The sequence below is a fragment of the Mus caroli genome, chromosome 10 (assembly GCF_900094665.2).
Source record: "Mus caroli chromosome 10, CAROLI_EIJ_v1.1, whole genome shotgun sequence".
NCBI lineage: Eukaryota > Metazoa > Chordata > Mammalia > Rodentia > Muridae > Mus > Mus caroli.
The window spans coordinates 12,746,929-12,752,190 of record NC_034579.1 but is presented as its reverse complement, the minus strand read 5'-3'; positions in this window follow the sequence as shown (position 1 = coordinate 12,752,190).

Sequence of the window (5,262 nt, the reverse complement as noted above, 5' to 3'; positions counted from 1 at the left end):
AAAAGAGGCCTACAATTATCTAATCACATGGATGTGTATCTTAAAACTATTGAAACTGAATTCTAAGTCTGTTTTATGCCTAAAGTTAAGGGTGGATTGGCTATTTAATTTACTTTCTATTTTTCTAACATGTAGCTCTGTGCTTAAGAAGATGAAGAGGAAGTGAGAGGAAAGGAAAAAAAACAGAACTGTTGACTGATGACCTTTTAAATGGATCAAAACAATCTATTTATATCTTCAGAGAACTGCTCCCTCATTTGACAGCATTTCTACCTCTTCATCATATGTGGCCTTTCTAAGCAATCCATTTTAATCCTGATCTAAATAAGGAAAGTAAATGCTGCTTAGGATCAAATTTACAGTCTAGCTAAATGAGAAATCCATTAGGTGAGATGCTCTGCAGAAGAGGTATTACTGTGACCATCGTTTTCTCTTTCCTGGTATCAGCCCTGCCAGGTATCCATTGAGCTTACACTCCTGCTAAGTGTATCATTTCCTCACCTATCAGTCCCTTATAGAGAACTCAAGGAGAAAAATCTCTTTGTACAAATGTCTTTTGTGGAGCAAACTTAGGCATGACTCCAACAGATTGCAATCTTCTTGTGCTAATCGTTTTTATCACTAATATAATCACTATATGTATACAATCTAAAATGAATGAGAAATGGGACAGCATCTGCATGTTGTTGCATCATTATTTTCCACAATTAAAGCTTGTCTGAGGAAATTTCACATTAAATAAACAAAAGGAAAGCTCTTTTAAAAAAATCACTAACAACGTCTACCTCAGTTCCTTCTACTGTTAAAAGGAAAAAAAAAAAAAAAACATCCAGGTGTAGACATTGAACTTGTATAGATTGGCTTGCCAGCCAGGTTTTATCTCACTAGGCTCCTGCTCTTAGAAACAGAGACAGCTTATGCTGCAGAGAAACCTTAGGTCACTGAGGTGAGGAAAGATTTCCTGGGTTGTATTTCTTTTCAAGTATTTGCTCAAAACGATCTTAAAGATTTTGAGCTTTTAATAGGTTCATTCTTTTGGATCAGAAAATAATAAAATCATTGCGGTGTGTGTCATCACCATAGACCATAGCTTTCTAAGCAAGATTCTAAAGAAAGCTGAGAGGCACTATAGGGAACAAATATGTCTGTAAAAAGGCATATCCAGGACTTTTATCTGGAAAACAGAGACTTCTGGTCAACCTAATTATAAGGAGAGGGCAATTAAAAATGAAATGTTAACAAAATCTATTAGGACTGAAGCACAGTTTGGCAAACAGTGCTATTTATTTGACAAATCTGATGAATAAATATGAAGCCAACCTCCTATATTAATGTGGATGGTGAATAATTTGATTGGAGTTATTAAGACCATTAAAACTGATTGCTTTAAGATTTGTTGTTATTCTGTTAGATTAAAAGATAAATCAATGTCAGCTTGTTCCTGGGCCTTCCCAACTAAATCAATCAATGACCAAGTGTCTGCCTTCTGTTTCCAGTCATTTAGATTTCATTTTCACAGGCTGATTTTTGTGCCCTTGAAGGTTCTATTAGCTGAATATATGTAGAATGTCTGACAATGGCACTTGTCTCATTATAGCTCTTGAAATTTTTCATTCAAAAATCATGGTGTCTCTTTGTGAGGTGGAATTGAGGCCCTGTACATCTTGAAACCACTTAGAAGAAATGTGTGAGTGATTCTTAGAGCAAGTAAGCAAACCACAATCTTTCCCAAACTGATTACTAGTGTTGTTCCCCAGTGGAAGTTGACTATAGATTTAAGCATATCAAACAATGTTGAGTGTATTCAGCCTATGACATAAATTTGTGATGTGACATATACTAGGCTCAAAGTAAAACTTTAGTAAAATCTTTATGTGTTATTACTTTAAGAAAAACACCCACTGTTTAGAGTCCTTACTGCCTTCTGTTAAAGAAAGAAGGAAAGAGGAAGAAAGAAGGAAAGAAAGAAAGAAAAAAAGAAAGAAAGAAAGAAAGAAAGAAAGAAAGAAAGAAAGAAGAAAGGAAGGTTGAAAGAAGAAATCTATATGTGAAACTTAAATGCATACCAAATATATAATATTTAGATTCATTAATAAAATATCCTTAATCGTTAATCATGAATGTTTTTATATTATAATTAATGCTTTCTTTAGAATGACATAGAATTCAATTCATGTAAAGGAAATTTCTTCTATTAGTTGTATCTGGAATTTTGTATTTGATAATTTTTTTGTATTTATCTTTCCTGTGACCCAGATCATTGTGTGCACAGAAGAGCTACAAAGCCAGTTGGAAATTAATTCTAAATTCTGGGGCCACTTTTGTCATCACAGGGGAGCATTGGGTAGAGTATAAAATGATAGTTCTTTTTTATTTCTACACCAAGCTTTTTTAAAGCAAGAAAGATAAGTTTGAAATGTTTGGGCTGTTATATTTTTAAAAGTAAAATGTATGTCAAGATTCCCATCCCAGTAATGAAAGCCATCCTTGTGGATGGAAGCATCTCAAACCCCAAATAACAGGTTATTTACTGCTAATGTTCTGGTTGCTATTGATGAGGATTTCTGGGGTCAGGGGCCATTTTTGTGCATCCGTGTTACTCTGTTGTCTGTATTAAGCAATATATCTCATAAATATTTTCCAACTCAAGATAAATATGTGAAGTGTTAAAGTTATTCTTAAATCAAGACAGCGTTATTGGAGCTATATGATTTTGTTATGTGTCCTTTTGGTTAAAAAAACAGAACTGTGGGAAGTTCCTCTTCTCAGGCAAGTTCTTCAGAAAACCACTGAAACATCTCTTCCCTACCTCTTTCCCAGACAATGTTTAACTTACCAGAGCGTTGTGCTCTTGGGGAGAGTGAAACGTTTCTGGTCAACAGCCACAAACCCAGTACTTCACCCAAACTGTTTCTCTTCCAGCACCACTCCCTGTCCATGATCTTCTAATGTGGAGTTAACTTTTCATTTCAATTTGTTTCAGCAGTTCTTTATAACAGGTGTCTTGACCTACTTACATGTGAACATGCAAAAGGAAAGGTCGCAAATGCGTAGAGAATTATCCACAGAGAAAAATGGAGAGGAACAGAGAGTCAGTCTCAGTGTTGTTCACACCCTTCTTGGAACAATTTTCTCTGTTTCTCCAATGAGCTCCCATTTCCTCATAGCATAGGCTCATTCCTATAACAGCTAGGAATGCAGGAAAGACTATATTACAATTTTCTAACTGATACTTTATATTTCAAACAAACCTCAGAAATTTAAAAGTCTGGGGCAAAGGATTCTGTTTCCCATACTTATGGAGGGTAACCAAATGAAAACAGCCCTGTTTAAAAGATAAAAAAAAATGGTTAGACAATAGAGAAGCTGACCTTTGAAAAGCCTCAGTTAATGTGATCATATTTTATTAAAATCCTTCACAGTGACCACCTGAAATAAGAAAGCAAAGGTCAAACAAAGGCTGAACTTTAAATTTTCATTTTTAACCTAAGGCTATTAAAAAAAAACTTGAAATTTAGACAATGATCCAATTTTCTTTCACTATTCATATGTGAGTATGATTCATCTTTTGTAATAAGTCCTTAGAGTGTTCCTGAATAAGTAAGGAGGGGACTACTGGAGATTTTTGCAAAACAGCAAGGTCTAGATATAGATAAGAACATAGAAGATGCTCCAAGAGTAAAGAACATTGCCATACTGCCTCTGTAGTATTTATATCAATCTACTGCTCCTGTTTTCAGTACTCCTAAATGAGGCATCATGGAAGGAGGCAGGATCTCTTTATCTGAAGCAGAGTATATCCAGAACATTCTTTGGAACTCAATTAAAGCAATTGTGAAGTAGTGTGTCTCTTATAATAAAATACAAAATCTTTTTATAAGCCTCAAATCATCCATTGTCTGCATATCAGAAAACCACGGCGTACTGGAGAAGGATTGCAAGATTTGGGTTTAGAATGATGACCCAGCTTTAAAATCCATTCTTTTTGCCAAAATTATTCGGTTAATAAAGAGCATTCAATTTTCTTTTTTCTTGGTCATTTTATTTATTTACATTTCACATGATATCCCCTTCCCAGTTACCGCTCCACAACCCCACCCCCATCCCATCTCCCCTCTCCTCCATCCCCTTTGCCTCTATGAGGGTGCTCCTCCACCTACTCACCCACTCTTGTCTCACTGCTCTAGCATCCCCCTATGCTGGAGCATCGAGACTTCACAGGACCAAGGGCCTCCATCCCACTGATGACAGTTAAGGCAATACCCTGCTACATACGCAACTGGAGTCATGGGCTCTTGTTAAGAAGGTAGAATCATATAGGAAAATCTCCTTATATCAGAAAGCACACCACCAATATCAGTAGAGGAAAACAACCAAGCCTCTATCCTCTATAACAGTAACATACCATATTTAAACAGTCTCAAGGGCCAGAAAATATTGTGCAAGCTTTATTCTTATAAGCCTAGCAAGGATTTTTCATTCTTAATCTAAGTGTTAGATGTTTTTCTTATGTATCCTTTGTGAACATTCCGCTTCTCAGGCTTTTGTATTCGGAGAAACAAGTCCTTTTTTTTTTTTTTTTTTCCCTAGTGGAAAGACTGTAATAAAATATGTATGGTGGGTACCTGGAAGACTGCCATTGTTAACATTAATGTATTTCCTGTAGTAATATGGCATGCTTAAAAATATAGAGAATAGCCGGGCAGTGGTGGCACATGTCTTTAATCCCAGGACTTGGGAGGCAGAAGCAGGCAGATTGCTGAGTTCAAGAACAGCCTGTTCTACAGAGTGAGTTACAGGATAGCCAGGGCTACACAGAGGAACCCCACCTCAATAAACTGAAAGAAAGAAAGAAAGAAAGAAAGAAAGAAAGAAAGAAAGAAAGAAAGAAAGAAAGAAAAAAAGAAAGAAAGAAAGAAAGAAAGAAAGAAAGAAAGAAAGAAAGAAAGAAAGAAAGAAAGAAAGAAAGAAAGAACAAATGGTAATGTCTTTCTCTATTCTGGTGATGGTATCCAGGCCTCTAATTTGGGTCCTCCTGAGAAAACTATAGGATTCTTTAAACAGGGTTCATTGTGTTTCCTTCTCTAAAATAAATAAATAAATAAATAAGTAATCATTCCTTGAAAAGGTGCAAGTAACAAAAGGTATTATCCCTGTGAAAATTCAGAAGTTAGTTGACCAGCAAATTGATTTTTTCATGTCATGATAGGCCAGATTTTCACACTAAGATATTGAAGTACTACCATTTCTTAAGGGCTGGAC